Genomic DNA, 16,595 nt, shown 5'->3' on the forward strand with positions numbered 1-16,595 from the left:
CTTCAGCCTCCCTTCCAATGGTGCAAGATCCAGCTATAGCCATAGGGGCATCAACACTGTCCCTCACCCCACTCTGGCCCAGGGCCCTGCTTCTGGGAACTGCCTCCATCTTCCATCCTCCCTTGGCCCTTCCCACCCATGCCCACAGTTCCAGGACCCTTCCTGCAACCTCTTCTCTAGGACACCAAGCTTCACCATCTCCATCACCCCCACCACTGCCCCGATTTTTCTTTTCCTCCTCCTTTGCCCAACAGGAAATTGGCATATCCTAATTATATACGATGTCCTGTAGATGCTGTAGTTAAGTATCCATCTGTAGATGGGTCATCCTTCTATTCTCCTCCTGGACGTTGAGAACGTTTTGTTAAAGGATTCATTTTTTTTTTTTTTTTTTTTTTTTTTGGCCATGGCTCACGGGCCTAGCCGCTTCACGGCATGTGGGATCTTCCCGGACCGGGGCACGAACCCGCGTCCCCTGCATCGGCAGGCGGACTCTCAACCACTGAGCCACCAGGGAAGCTCAAAGGATACATTTTTAAAGTAAAATGCAAAAAAAATTGTGCAGTGGAAACAGTATGGCAGTTCCTCAAAGAAATAAAAATAGAATTACCATATGATCCAGAGATTCTACTTCTGGGTACACTATATGCAGGAGAATTGAAAGCAGGATCTTGAAGAGATATTTATACAGCCATGCTCATAGCAGCATTATTCACAATAGTTAAGACATGGAAGCAACCCAAGTGTTTACTGATGGGTGAATGGATAGCAAAATGTAGTATATATGTACAATGGAATATTATTCAGCCTTAAAAAGGAAGGAAATTCTGACACATGCTACAACATGGATGAACCTTGAAGACATCCTAAATGAAATAGGTCAGTCACAAAAGGACAAGTATTATATGATTCCACTTATATGAGGTACCTAGAGTAATCAAATGAATAGATAGGGAATTCCCTGGGGGTCCAGTGGTTAGCACTCCATGATTTCACTGCCAGGCTGCACAGGTTCAATCCCTGGTTGGGGAACTAACTAAGATCCTGCAACCTGTGTGGTGTGGCAAAAAAAAAAAAAAAAAAAAAAAAGTAGAATGGTGGTTGCCAGGGGTTGGGGGAGGAGGGAATGGAGGGTTATTGTTTAATGGGTATAGAGTCTCAGTTTTGCAAGATGAAAAGAGTACTGGAGAAGGATGGTGGTGATGTTTGTACAACAATATGTGTAGTTAATACCAGTGAACTGTGTAGTACACACACATATATGCATATATATATATGCACATATCTCTCGTAATCAGGAATGCTGAAATGAATTTGCTAATAAATGCAAAACTGTCCTCTGCCAAGGATGGAATCAATTCATTTTACCAGACAAGATTTGTTTGCATACTTATGAACTGAATTTTAAACAATTAAAAATAATATATCACATTTAACCCAAAATATTAACATTTAAACATATAAACATTATTACTGAGATATGTTGCATTCTTTTTTTCATACCAAGATTGCAAAACAGCTCAAGTGCTTGGTAGCTACACGTGGTTAGTGGCTTCTGTATTAGACAGCACAGCTGTAGACAACACATAATATTCCTTTGAAAGAACATCCAGGAATCTTTTTGCCTGTTCCAAAGCCTTCTCCAATTTTTCCTGACAGTTTTTTAATTAAAAAAGAATTACCCAAGTAATCTATGTTCATTATACAAATATCAAATGCAGGTAACTGATGAGAAAAAAATCACAATAAATACCACCATCCAGAGATAATCACAGATCCAGATTTTTTATGGCCTCTGAGACTTTATAGACACATTTTGTTATATATATTTTTTTAAATAAATACTTTTATATATAATATAAATGTATAAACAATGTAGTTATATATTTTACAGTTTATGTTTTATTCATATATAATCTATGAAACTGTATTATTTTTAAGAGTTTTAAACTTTTCAGAATAGTTTCAGATTTACAGAATTATTGCAAAGAGTACAGAGAGTTCACTTATACCCCACACACAGTTTCCTCTGTTATTAATATCTTGCATTAGTAGTGTTACTGAACCAAACTTGTGTCTGCTCACCTGTGCGCAGTAAAGCCCGTCTACTGACCCTGGGTTGTGGTGAAGGAAAGTGCAGCGTTTATTGCAGGGCGCCACGCAAGGAGTCCAGAGCAGCTAATGCTCAGAAAGCCTGACCTTCCCCAATGGGTTTCAGTGAGGCAGCTTTAAAGGCAAAGTGAGGATGGGGTGTCCCAGGTTATGCAATCAGCTCATGCACAATTCTCTGATTGGTTTATGGTGAGGTAACGGGGTGGTGTCACAGGGGTTAACATTATCAATCCTTAGGTGCTGATAGGTCTGGGGGCTACATGCTCATGATCATCAAGTAGTTAATTTCTTCCATTTGGTGGTGGTTTAAGCGTCAGTAAAACAGCTCAGGAAATGTGTACCAGATACTCTTATCTATGTACTTCAGAGAGGAGCTAAAGCAGAGGATATGGGGGAGGGGTCTGTCCTGGGAAGGCCCCTTAGAGTCCTGCTCAGTAATAGTATGGTATATTTATCATAATTAATGAGCCAACATTGATACATTATTATTAAAGTCCATACCTCATTCAGATTTTTTCAGTTTTTCCCTAATGTCCTTTTACTGTTCCAGGATCCTATCCAGGACACCAGATTATATTTACTAGTGATGTCTTTTCTTAGGCTTATCTGTGACAGTTTCTTAGACTTTCCTTGTGTTTGATGACCTTGCTAGTTTTGAGACGCACTACTCAGGTATTTTGTAGAATGCTCTTAAATTGGGATTTGTCTGATGTTTCTCATGATTAGACTCAGAGTAATTGTGTTTTGGGGAGGAAGTCTACAGGGGCCAAGTGCCATTTAAGGGCACATCAAATCAATCTGACAAACTATCAATCTGACTTATCACTATTGATGTTGACCTTGATCACCTGGTGAAATCATATTTATTTTTGACTAGAGAATATATGCACATGATACAAAAATTTAAATATACAAGTCTCTCTCACACCCTGCCTCTTCCCCCCTCAAACACACAAAGGCTGCCTCACCAAAGATAATTACCTCCAATTTCTGGAGCCTGTGAGTATATTACTTTACATGATTAAAGGGATTTTGCAGATATGGCTAAATTAAGTATTTTGAAACAGGGAGATTACTCTGGATTATCAGGATGGACCCAGTGTAAATACAAGCATCTTTATAATGAAACCAAGTTCCCCTAAAACCAAGTTCCTCTACCAAGTTTATGATTGACCTCTCTGTTCAACACCTGTTCCCCTGAAGACTGAGGAGTATCAAAGAAAAGGAAGAATTGAAACTGTACAGGACCCTGTGGGGCCTTCCCAAGTACAAAGGTCTTTCTGTACTCCCCATCTCTTGTTTGTGGGAAAAAGGTTTCCACCTCCAATACCTTCTCTGAGTTCCAAAGGGCAGATTCAATTAGTAAGTAGAGTGAGGGAATACAGAAAGAAACCATAGTGCAGCCATGGGGCCTGCTCCTGGTTCCTCCTGGGGGGATGTAAGGAAAACCTGACATACATCTCTGAGTTCTTCTATAGGAACTAAGGCCCCTGCCCAGGTAGAGGATGGTAACTTCAGGCTCAGTACAAGCACTGGGACCCCAGACTGGTTGGAACCAGAAGGCTGATGATTAGATTCTTAGAACACCACACTGTTACCTCACTGCCAACTAAAGGAAGGTTACACACCCTGCGGCCCTCCCCCCCGCCCCCCAAATTTCCGTATAAAACCTTCTTCTCTGAAACCCATGGGGGAGTTCCGGCCTTTTGAGCACAAGCCACCCGTTCTCCTTGCATGGCCCTGGCAATAAGTCTGTCTCTGCTCCAAACTCTGATGTTCAGGTGTGTTTGGCTTCACTGTGCTTTGGGCACACAAACTTGCGTTAAGTGAGAATAAGAGGTTAGACAGGAGGGTCAGAGTCAGAGAAGGCATTATGAAGACAGAAGCAGAAGGTGGAGTGATGTGGGGATATGAGCCAATGAATGTGATGGTCTTTAGAAGCTGGAAAAGGAAAGGAAATGGATATCCCCTAGAGACTCCAGAAGGAACACAGTGTTGACCTCCAGAACTGTAAGATAATAAATGGTGTGGTTTTAAGTCTCTAAGTTAGTAGTAATTTGTTACAGCAGCAATAAGAAACAGGAACTGTCAAATCCCTTTACCAGTTTTTCTGCCAGTGAATGTCCAGCCTCGTCTTGAATGCCTCCAATGATGGGGATATCACTATCTACACAGGCACCCTGTTTTCTTTCCAGCAAGCTCCTTCTTCTGTGGAAACCTTCCTCCGTGGTAACCTCCCACCCATTGCATGCCCACCTCAAGCCCCAGTTCTTGGAGCAAGGATCAACAGACACAATCTAAATCCCTTGTACACATGAGGCTTTTATAGACATAAATTATCTCTCCTCCACGTTTAACATCCTCCAGCTTTGTCCTTGGCCAGTTTACAAAAAGGTATAAAAGCCAACTTTCTCTTGATGAGACTTCAGCTAAACACTTGTGGAATGGGATCCCATTGCCCGTGTCTTCCCATCCATGGAGGAGCCCACGGCAAAGTCCATAACCGAGCACACCCCCTTCCAAAAAGAACCATGTGGACCCCCTACTCACTTCCCTCAGGGGCTCAACAATAGTCTCGACCCCTTCGATAGTATTTGTCATTAAAAATAATGTCAAAACTTCAGGTTCCGAGCGTTGGCAAGTGACTAGAATTTAATAATATAGTTTCATTTCCATAGTATTTATTTTTATAGTTATTTTCTATTGATGGCAAGAGAAACTAATTTTCATTTTCTGTTCAGGCTAGTGTTTCCATTTAAAACATATAAGTAGTAAAAAGACTGAACCAGATTAAGGATAACGGTAAATCTTGGCAACGCGGGTGGTTATTGATTGCGGATGACAAGGGGCTGTGTGGTTGGATCTGGAGCTACCAGGGACCTCAAAATTATTTGGATAATTCCCAAGCCGCGTCGCACCAAACAGTGCACTAAAAATGATGCCACAAACTTGCTCACAAGAGTCAGGATGGCCGAGCGGTCTAAGGCGCTGCGTTCAGGTCGCAGTCTCCCCTGGAGGCGTGGGTTCGAATCCCACTTCTGACAATCTTCTCCTTTTTCTCTTTTCCTGTTCCGGGGTCTAAGGAGAGTGCCTTAGCGGTTTCAGATCGGATCTTTCTCTTTTACATTCCAAAAGTCAAATAAATATCATTAAGAAAAAAAACACCTTTTAAGAAGGAAATACTTGTTTCGTAAAAAGATTTATAGTATTACCTATTTGATGTGCCACTTTACGTGAAAAGCAAAAAAAAAAAAGAAAGAAAAGTGTAGGTTTGTCAGAAGTGGGATTCGAACCCACGCCTCCAGGGGAGACTGCGACCTGAACGCAGCGCCTTAGACCGCTCGGCCATCCTGACTACTCGGACGTCTTTCTACGAGCAATTCTCTTCAAAATGGCTCTAGTGTGCGCATGCGTACCGAACCACGGGAACTGTCTTGTTCTCCTCCCTGCGTTGGGAGGAGCTAGATACTGGCGTTGACTCGAAGGGGCGGAGCGAGACGGAACGAGAAGGTGCAGAACTAGGCGCCTGGGCAGCGGCAGAGGGCGCGCGCGGTGTGGTGGACACTGAACGGCGGAGAGACCGAGGACTATTACTTCGACCCGTGTGCGTTCGTGCTGACAGGCATTCATTCTGCATTCATGCATTTACTATTCACATCAGCTTTGATTCTTGCATATCTGTAAGTACCCTTGCATTTCTGCATACATGCCCTCTTGCCTGTTCCGCGAGAAACAGTCAAGTCCGCACACTCGCACAGGCTTATAGATCTCTGCTGGCGCCCGAACCAGGTGAAGCCCGGATATCGCAGGGTGTCTTGGCACGCGTACATTCGTCAAAACTGCAACTTCACATTTGTATGTGTGTTTAACTCATTCACTCAGGCTCCAGGTTACACCGAGTCCTGCAGCGGCACAGCCGGATCCACCCTTTTTCCTGACCGTGTTCCTAGTTCGCAAACCTTGCTTGGCACACAGTTGGCGTGCAGGGAACGTCCCCGGATTAATCAGTCCCTCGCCTCCTCCTTCCCGCAGTGCGTCATTTCGTGATTCACGTCTCCTCCCTAACCCCTGACTTACCCACGCGCTGGCTCTGCCCAGGGACCAGAAGACCTCAGGTCGCGAGTGTACCTTTCTCCACGGGATTTCGGGGAGGCTTGCGTACAAAACAGAATTTCCGCCCTTAAGACACATTCAAGCCTGAGGCAAAGGGAGAAAGATAAGAAATACGTGAAAGGTAAAATGGCAAAAAAAAAAAAAAAAAAGAAAAAGAAAGAAAAGGTTAAAGGTTCTGCTAAGTGCAAGAAAGAGGATGCCAGGAAACTTGCAAGAGACTTTGAAATAGGCCAAGAAAGATAACTGGGTGTCCTGTTTGGGGCACCAGTCCTGGCTGGCTGATTCTCAAGGGCCTGCACCTTTCATTACTTCTATATACAAATGATTCTTATTCACGGAAATGCAAGTGGATTTTGTTGGAGTGGAATGCAATTAATTATTGCCCTGTGGATATTGACCATTTTTACATCTGTATTATAAATCCATTTGTGATTGCCAATATATGTATGTCCTTTGAGTCGGTGGTAACATCTTACTGGTTTCCCCACAAATTACTGAGTTAGATGAAATCTTTGACTTGTGTTCATTTTACAATTATGTGAGAATCACGATTTTACCTTAAAAAAAGTCTCTTTTAATAGTGATCAAGGGTGACTAGGGGGACTTCCCTGGTGGCGCGGTGGTTAAAATCTGCCTGCCAATGCAGGGAACATGGGTTCAGATCACTGGTCGAGGAAGATCCCACATGCGGCGGAGCCCATGAGCCACAACTACTGAGTTCGCATGATGCTACTATTGAAGCCCAAGCACTCTAGGGCCCACGTGCTGCAACTGCTGAAGCCTACGCACCTAGAGCCTGTGGTCCCCAATAAGAGGCGCCACTGAAATGAGAAGCCCGCGCACCCCAATGAAGAGTAGCTCCCCGCTCACCACAACTAGAGAAAGCCTGTGCAGCAACAAAGACCCAACGCAGCCTCCCCACCAAAAAAAAAAAAAAGTGACCAGGGGCTCCCACCATAAAAAATGGTACTGATGGACCTAGTGGCAGGGCAAGAATAAAGATACAGACGTAGACAACGGACTTGAGGACACAGTGGGGGAAGGGGAAGCTGGGACGAAGTGAGAGAGTAGCACTGACATATATACACTATCAAATGTAAAACAGATAGCTACAGCTCAGTGCTTTGTGATGACCTAGAGGGGTGGGATAGGGAGGGGAGATGGGGTTATGGGGATATATCTTATAGCTGATTCACTTTGTTGTACAGCAGAAACTAACACAACATTGTAAAGCAATTATACTCCAATAAAGATGTATGAAAAGAAAAAAAAAGGAGTGACTAGGGGCTCTCATAGGAAGGGTGGTCAGGGAGGGCCACTCTCAGAGGAGGTGACAATGAGTTCCAAAGGGAGAGACAAGTACAGTCAAAGCCGGGAGTAGCAGTGTTCCAGGTGGGAGGCATAGCCAGTGCAAAGGTCCTGAGTCAGGGAGGGGCTGTGGTCTCTTGGAGGGGCAGCAAGGCCAATGGGGCAAGGGTATGGGTGGCAGGAGGCTGAAGTCCATATCACACATGGCTGGGATGCCAGGAAGAGGAGTTTGGCTTTTCTTCTGTGTGTGTTGGAGTCACTGGAGTGTTTAAAAGCAGACGAGTGACATGATTCAGTTGGCCTTTCAAAATGATCCCTTTGGCTGCTGTAGGAGAAAGGACATGAGAGGCAAGAGAAAAATCAAGAGTCCAGGGAGAAGGCCATGGAAAGGAGGATGAGAGATGATGGTGGCTGGACCCGGGAAGTGGAGATGCAAAAGGTGGTCAAGTTCAAGATTCAGGATGTGTTTTGGAGGTATAACGAACTGGCTGGGGGATATGTGTGTGTGTGTGTGTGTGTGTGTGTGTGTGTGTGCGCGCGCGCGCGCGTGAATGTGGAGAGAGGGAATGCAGGGATGCAACAGAAAGTCACCAAGATCATAGAGCTTATCCGATGCTCACAACTGCCCTTTGAGATCAGTGCTGTGGGCAGGAGCTGCTTCCTACTCCTACTCCAGGGAGCTCAGGCTCACACAGGCTGAGTGATTTGCCAACATCCTCTTTGGGGCAGAAGCCCTGTGCTCTCCACCTCTGGAACCCTCCCCTCATGCCTTACACCACCAACCTTTCTATGGGTGCATCGTTTTAGAGGTAAGAAAACAGTGGCAAGCCCAGAGCTGGAGCCCGAGCCAGACCCTCTCTGCCTGCTCCCCTCCTGGCCTGGCTGGGAGAAAGTGCTCATTGGGTGGAGGTGCTGAGGCCCCACTCAGCCCTACCTCCTGCGTTTGGATGGATGGTCAGCTGTCCTCCCCTGACACCACCTTTCAGGTGCCAGACCTGTGGCGTGGAGGAAGCCATTTCAGGATCCCATTCCAGCTTCAGACCCCCAAGACCAAAAATGGGAAAGGGCCACTATTCCTGTTTGTTCCATTTCCCCCTTATCAGCAGCCTAGACACCAACGATGGATCCTCGAGGGACAGACCTCACTCATTTTCCACTCTGGGCATTTGTCCAGGTTGGAAGAGGAAAGTCCCCTGAGCTCAGCCTGGAAAGTCTACCAGCAACTGGGGAAGCCCCGGCACGGCCCTGCTCAGCCCTAATAGGGACAGATGGAGTCAGTCCCCGTGGGGACCTGGTGCTCAGCCAGCCCAGGGGCCTGAAAGGGGGAATCCTAGCATCCCTGTGACCTTGGCACACATACCCACCTCTGCTTGGGAAAAGAGTGGCAGGAAGCTGAGTTTTAGCAAATGCTTCCTTTACATCCATTATTTCACTTAATGTTCATAACATCACCACAACACCGAATATCATTACCTCCATTTACAGATGAGGAAAATGAGGCTCAGAGAGGCCAAAGTAACTTACCCAGAGTCACACACATGATAAGTGGAAGCTGATTTTTCTGGCTTAATACTCTTTTTTTCAATACTCCTTCTTGAGAACTATTCTGAGCCTAGAACTGTGCTAGGTACTTTATTTACATTGTTTCTTTTTAAAAGCAAAAGCCATGAGGGCTTGCCAACTAAGGTGGCACGCTGGATTTGGAGACGTTAATTTTAGTTCTGTTTTCATTATCGGAGGAGACTTAAAAGAAAGGGTAGGCTTTTCCCAGCAAGCCAGTCCAAGTGGCAAGGCCAAGTTTTTGTGCCTCAGGCTCTGATTTCCTTGGCCAAGGTTCAGGGACAGAAGCCATCAGGCGCGAGTAGTGGATCCCTGCCGAGGCCTGGTTTGGGCATCTTGATGCACTGAGGGGGGACCTCAGGGGTGAAGCGGATGAAGCAGGTGTGGATCTCTGATGGGGTGGGACAGGAACTGCTTGGTCCCTCTGGAGCCAGAGCCAAAGACCTCAGATCCCCCCTTGATGTGGAGAGTTGGGAACCCAGTTCCCTGATTTTGAATGGATCATGTGGACAGTGGTGACCAGAATGGACCAAAGGCCAGAAGCTCATTTCCAAGTTCTGTAGACTTTTTATCATGCCCCCAAGGCCTTTGATCACCCTAGAAAGAGAACCCCAGGAATGGGGGAGAGTCTGTAGCATACCACTCTGATAAGCAAGAGTTGTAGAGGCAATTTTGACTTGAGGCAGCATGGCTGAGCATCTCAGTGTGTGGATTCTGGAACCACCTGAGTTGAAATCTTGTTTCTGCTATTCTGTGACCACCGGGAGTTATTTAGCCTCTCTGTCCCTCTGTTCCTCAGTTTCCCAATCTGTAAAATGAATTTAGGAACAGTATCTGCCGCAAAGGGTTGTATAGATTGAAGAGTTAAGACATGCTCAACATTTAGAGTTCCTGGAATAGAATAAATGCTTTAAATGTTAGCCTAGAAAAATAAAGCAATGTACCATTTCTTCCTTTCCCCCCCCCAGGAACTGCCAAAGTATTAGTGTTTAATAGCACAACTGACCAAGGTCCAAGATATGAAGTTACCGTGTTCAGGAAACGTGGGGGGCACGGGAGGAAAATCACTCTATAAATTAACTCTATAGTTTATGGTAAGAAGAATGCACACTTTATGATATAAAACCTGTCTACACATAGTAGTAGACCATCGTCTTCTCTTGGCTTGTAAAAAGGTTGTTCCAGATTCCAGTGCAGATGAGCAAGCTTCAACTCTTCTGTGTGGCAGGGATCTTGTTTGCACCATCCAGCTCTTCCACCCCAGCCTGTGTCATGAGGTCTGTGATATTTTTCTCCAGGTCATCAATGCGACTGCTCATGTCATCAATTCTGCCAATGATCTGGTCGGACATGGTCTGAAATTTATCTTGCATCTGTTGCAGGGGTGTCTGCACCACCGAAGTGAGATCCTGCATGGCCTTGGGGTCAGTCTCGGCCATCTCCCCAGTTCCCAGCTTGACGGTGCTGTCTCACACCATCAGCTGCATTGCTGTTTGTCCCCAGTGTACCATTTCTTGCACCTGCTGAATATTGTGGAGCAAGTGCCCACCTGTCAAACTGACTTTGCAGAAGTAGTGTCTATAGGGCCATCCCGACAACCGTAATATCCTGACTGCCCCCTTTGAGCCAGCTTTGCTCCCCTCTCCAGCCTCATCTCCCACTTCCAGCTCCCTGCCCACATCTTTCTGTTCCTTCAATCCACAAAGCACATTCCTTCTCGGGGCCTTTGCGCTTTCTGTTTCCTCCATGCAGAGCCATCTTCCCCCAGCTCATGCAAGGCTGGCTCCTTTCATCATCCCCAGGTCAGCCCCAGGGTGAAAATAGCCCCTCACCTCACCTCCCACTCACTTTCAATCTGGCCTCCTTCTGACAGATGCAAAGTTACTGTGCTTATTCACTGGCTTATTTGATGATCACGTTTCTCTCCCACTAGGCTCTGTGCTCTTGTGAAGTCAGGAACCGTGGCCATCTTGTTCACCAGGTATTCCCAGCAGATAGTACAGTACCTGTCACGTAGCAGGAACTTGATACATAAGTACTGCATGAGTGGATGAACGGACAAATGGATGGATGGACGGATGGGCGGGTCAATTCCCTGGGCTCTTCAAGTCAGTTTTCTGTCCGTCTCAGGTGGAGCTCGGGAAGCTTCCTCAGGTGAGGCCATTTATGACCCCTTGCTTTCCCCTGAGGCTTCAGCTCAGACTCACACACCCAGCTCTCTGCATTGACACATCAGTTCCTTTTGTCCATCTGGGGCTCAGGGACCTCCAGACCTCTCGCAGGCCCCATCCGCTCTGCCTCTTTTGGCTAAAACGTTTTGGTGTTCTGCTTAGGGCTCCACAAGCCCAGGGCTTTCTCTCAGGGTGGGCTGAGTACTCAGTGCAGGGGTGAAGCGGGACGTGGTGTCTGAGGTCTAGGGATAACTCAGGTTATTACCCTGGTTCCCTCCCTGTGACCACAGCCCTGTCGACGGAGTAAAGTACTGCTGTACCAATTGCTAAACAGGGCTGCCCTGAGTCCCCACCGCCACCCTGGCCCCTCCCCACTCCCGATTCCTGCAGTCCACCAACCTACCGGCTGGCTCCAGCACAAAGGCTGTCGTCCATCGTCATGGGCAGGTGCGATGCAAGTCATTAAAGATGTTAAACATTTCCGCAGGACCACATTATGGCTTTCCTCTTTGACCTGATGCTCCACTACTCTTTGGGAGCCCCTTCTGATTCAATCCCACCCCTGCTCTGGCCACCGCCCACTCCCACCACTCACCCCTCCCTCTCCCGCTCTCCACCCCGCTCTTCTGGTACCAGCCCCCTGATTTTCCATTGGAAACAACCCCTACCCCACTCTCTGTCCAGGCAGGTCACGTGAAGTGGACTCTACTCTCCTACCATGTTGGGGGGAAATAGGCTTGTGACTCAGGTCTGACCAATCAGTCAGTTCCATTCACCTAGCTACACAGTGATTGGTTCAGAAATGAACACATGATTCCAGTTGGTCCAATGAGAGTCTGGCGAGAGGGGATCTTGGAGAAGAGAAAGTGGGTGTGGGGCTCAGCTGGCTGAGGCGGTAAAGTCTGAGGCTGGTGGTGGCTCTCATTGCTATGCCATCCAGAGCCTGCTTGAGAAGAGCTGGAAAATACAGAAAGTCAGAACTCTATTGACATCGATATTATTCGAACCCTTGGATTTAGTTGTGCCTGAAACCATCCGCCCCTGGTCTTTTCAGTTTCATGAGCCAATGCCCTTTTGCACTTAAGCCAGTTAAATGTGAACTTCTGTCACCTGTGACCCAAAGACTAATATGGCCTAGATCTGTGCTGGCTTACACGGTAGTCAGGAGCTGACTAGTGAGCATTTGAAATGTGGCTACACTGAATTGAGACAGATCACGTGTCACATACAAACTGGATTTCAAAGAAAGTATGAAAATAAAGATGTAAACTACGATTGACCCTTAAAGAATAGGGGTTCAAACGGTGTGGGTCCCTTACGTGTGGATTTTTTCAGCAGTAAGTACTAGAGTACTACACAGTCTGCAGTTGGCTGAATCCATCCATGGATGCTGCACCGCAGGTAGGGAGGAACCACGGATATGGAGGAACCTCAGGTGCAGAGGGCAGACTAATTTATACATGGTTTTTTTTTTTTTTTTTTGCGGTACGCGGGCCTCCTCTCACTGTTGTGGCCTCTCCCGTTGCGGAACACAGGCTCCGGACGCGCAGGCTCAGTGGCCATGGCTCACGGGTCCAGCCGCTCCGCGGCATGTGGGATTTTCCCGGATCGGGGTACGAACCCGCGTCCTCTGCATCGGCAGGCGGACTCTCAACCTCTGCGCCACCAGGGAAACCCTATACACGGATTTTTGACCGTGGGGAAGGTCAGCACCCCTAACCTCCATGTCGTTCAAGGGTCAACTCTATTTTCTTATTAACTTTTAATATTGATATGTTAAAGTGATAATAATTTGGCTATGTTGTGTTAAAACATATTGTTAAAATGAATGTCATCTGTTTCTATTTTCTTTTTCGATGTTGCTAGTAGAAAATTTTACTTGTGTATGTGGCTTGTGTTATGCTTCTGTTGGACAGTGCTGGCCTTGATGACCCCACCTGTAAAATATCAGGAAGCAAGAGGTCAGAGCCTACGCAAATAATGAGGCATCCCCACCAGAAAATCACTCCAAAGATACCGACGAGGAGGGGCTTCCCTGCTGGCGCAGTGGCTGAGAGTCCGCCTGCCGATGCAGGGGACGCGGGTTCGTGCCCCGGTCCAGGAAGATCCCACATGCTGTGGAGCGGCTGGGCCCGTGAGCCATGGCCGCTGAGCCTGCGCGTCCGGAGCCTGTGCTCCGCAACGGGAGAGACCACAACAGTGAGAGGCCTGCGTACCAAACAAACAAAAAAAAACCCCAAAAATACCAAGGAGGAGAAGGCTTCCTGATGAAGGTGGGCACAAAAGAATAGGTCTAGCTTTGCAGGGGTTGAGAAGAAGGGGAAGGCATTCCAGGTCAGGGCACAGCATGAGCAAAGGCCTGAACGTGGGACTAACAGGAGAGGGGTCTGAGGAGAAACGAGGGTGGAATAAAGGAGCCTTGAGGGTTAAGATGGGCCGTCAAGGGAATTTCCTGGTGGTCCAGCGGTTAAGACTCCCCACTGCCAATGCAGGGGGTGTAGGTTCCATCTCTGGTCGGGGAACTAAGATCCCACATGTCGTGCAGTGTGGCCAAAAGATTAAAAAAAAAAAAAAGATGGTCGATTTTGCCCATCAAACTGGGGCTTCCAAGGAGGGAGAGAAGGGCCCTAATTCTGGGGAGGGACAGGAGCCAGAATCTGCAGGCCTTTCCCACCAGCATGGAGCCACTCAGACTTTCAGCATTTCCTTTGGAAATTCTCTCATCTTTAAATAGCTCCCAGTTTCCCTCTGATCTTTCGATTATGCCTAATGCTTTCTGTTTTCTCTAGGCCTGTTTCCTGCGGTCCTTTTCTGTGCCTGCTGGCATCCAGCTCCTAGAAAACATACTCATGTCCTTGGACCTCAACAGAGGACATGCCAGCAGGGGCCTGGAAAAGTGACAGGGGGACTCACTGAGTCCCAGTAGGGCATCACTGAGTAGTACAAAATCAGGGTGCTCTGTCCCCCAGCCAGAGACATCCTGGGGGAGCCATGTCCCCCCAATTCACCTTTTGCAATGCAAAAGAAAAAAAGCCATGAAAATTACTTTTCATTCTGAAAACAAAGAGCATTACTGATGTCTCGTTTGTCCTCCAAAGGTTTCCACAGAGATATAGAGCAAGTATCTTAGTTTATCAAGCTCCCCACAAAAATGAGACAGAGTCTGATGCAATATTTTTCTAGGTCAGGCGGTCACAAAAAGTTTGTGTTGCTGAAGGGCTCAGCATCTTTACAGCCCTTAGCTGTCCATTGGACAACCCCTTCCTGGGGAAGCTGGACTCCAGCCTGGGTCAGCTCCCCTGTCTGCACCAGAGCCCTCAGCATGGCACACGTGAGTGTGTGTGTGTGTGTGTGTGTGTGTGTGTGTGAGATTCTCAGGCCACTGAGAATCACCACTGATCCCCAGTGCCTGGCATCTTGTAGGTAGGCACCCTGGAAATACTTGTTAATTGAGCAAATAAATCCTAAATTCAGAGTTTAACCCTCCAGGTATTTACAGCACCCCAAATAAGGACCTCAGTTCTTGTGCTCGAATCTTCGAAATTACATTTCAAGGGACACAAGTCTCTCCCAGTTAACGTCAGGCTGCAGAAGAGAGGAACCTTTCTCTCTCCACCTTCCTACTCAGCCTCCTGGCTGAGTGCCCACTCTGCCCCAGCCCTGAGGACCCCAAGTAGGTGTGTGGGAGCAGGAGGGCATTTTCATGAGGTTCATCCCAGGCTCTGGTGCGTTAAGAAGCCACATCTATAGGAGAGCTTCGAGTCAGACTGAACGTACATGTTTCCATCCTCTTGCGTGTTACTGAGTCTGAGTTCATCATACTGCTCACCACATGACGGGCCAATAAATTAAGAGACGAGCTGTTGGGGGAAGGGATAATGACTTTATTTGGAAAGCCAGCAGATGGAGAAGTTGTGGACTAGTGTCCTAAAGAACCATCTTCCTCAAGTTAGAACTCAGGCTTCTTTTATACCAAAAGGGGAAGGGGTAAAGTCCTGGTTCCAGCCAGACTCTGGAGGGGTGGTGGTAATTTCTCCCTCCCTGCAGTCATTCACAGGTGGGCCTGGTCAGGATGGTTCCTGCGAGCTAAACAAAGGTACTTTAGCTTACCACTCATTTTCTGGGAGGCAGGGTTCCCAGAGGTGGGCCATTGTGTATACTTTAAGCTTATAGGCAACATCCCTTTGGTGATTAACTTCGAATACAAAGGTTTTTCCTTATTGCGTGAGGACTATTGGGGGAAACTGAGGCAAGGGATTTGGAAACATTCTACAAATGGAGCAGCTGGTGAAGATGAAGATCACCGGGGTTGGAGTGAGGGTTAGGGCTGGGCTTCCACCTAGGGTTGGGGTTTTTATCTCCCAGCCGAGGTCCCCTTCAAGATATGTGTGCATGTAAACCTCAGGAGGTGGGAGTGGTGAACTGCAAGGTTCTTCACCAAAATTCCATGAGGCACCGGGGCTGCAAGGGGAGAACAGGAGCCTTAGAATTCTGCTGCCTTGGAATCTTGGCCAGAGGGGAAGGGTGGGGAGGTGGGGGGCCCAGCTGTGGCTGGGGACAAGTGGCATCCGCTGGCACAAAATGTGGTCTAGAAGATAGCAGCTGGAATTCAGTTGGGCAGAGAGGGCAGAACATCTGTGGACAGCTCAGCTGAGAAGGGGACTGTGGCGTCTCTGAGGGGTAGGCTCTGACAGAGGGTATGAGGGGAGTTGGGTGGGGACAGGGCATGTCCTAGTGTCTGTGTCTGTGGGTGTGTAGAAGCGTGTGTCTCTGGGAGTGAGGATGTATATGTGTCAGATGTATGCACATGTATGATTAAATGTGTGAATGTGTATGCTGTGTATGTTTAGAGATGGCTGTGTGTCTAAGGGAGTGTGGGCACCCCACCGGGCCAGCGTGTGTATATGTATGTGGGGCATTTTTGTGTGGCTGAGTTAGTCATGTGTGTGTGCTGTGTGTGAATGTGTTTTGTGTGTATGCGTGACAAGGGATGGGGCAAAGAAGCACTATAAACTCGGGATGGAGCCATTTAGAGCTTACACCATTGGAAACTTGTGGAAATTTGAAGACTTGGGGGCAGGAGAGCCAAGTTCAAATCCCAACTTTGCCACCTTTCAGCTGTGTCCTCAATAGTCTCTCCTTCTTTCCAAGCCTCAGTTTCCTCATCTGTAGAATGGGCATCGTTACCCTCACTGCCTCCCAGGGCTGACCTACAGACCACTCTGGGCCAAGGTAACTCAGCTCCCTCTGGGGAGAGGAAATGAGAAAAGAGGTTCCATTCTCTGTGCTCTTGGAATTTCTTACCAAGAGCATGTATGATTTTTATGGTGG

General features: G+C 47.3%; 2 non-coding genes and 1 pseudogene across 2 annotated transcripts; 1 reads left to right on the forward strand and 2 right to left on the reverse strand.

The window, feature by feature from the left end:
* The first annotated feature begins 5,073 nt into the window (after positions 1 to 5,073).
* On the forward strand, positions 5,074 to 5,156 carry TRNAL-CAG (transfer RNA leucine (anticodon CAG)). The gene has a single exon. It is a non-coding gene; the product is annotated as a tRNA-Leu (tRNA).
* Positions 5,157 to 5,384: 228 nt separating this feature from the next.
* Positions 5,385 to 5,467, reverse strand: TRNAL-CAG (transfer RNA leucine (anticodon CAG)). The gene has a single exon. It is a non-coding gene; the product is annotated as a tRNA-Leu (tRNA).
* Positions 5,468 to 10,301: 4,834 nt separating this feature from the next.
* LOC136141039 (heat shock factor-binding protein 1 pseudogene) lies at positions 10,302 to 10,532 on the reverse strand (annotated as a pseudogene).
* Between the last annotated feature and the right edge of the window lie 6,063 nt (positions 10,533 to 16,595).

This window comes from Phocoena phocoena, chromosome 20 (genome assembly GCF_963924675.1).
Source record: "Phocoena phocoena chromosome 20, mPhoPho1.1, whole genome shotgun sequence".
NCBI lineage: Eukaryota > Metazoa > Chordata > Mammalia > Artiodactyla > Phocoenidae > Phocoena > Phocoena phocoena.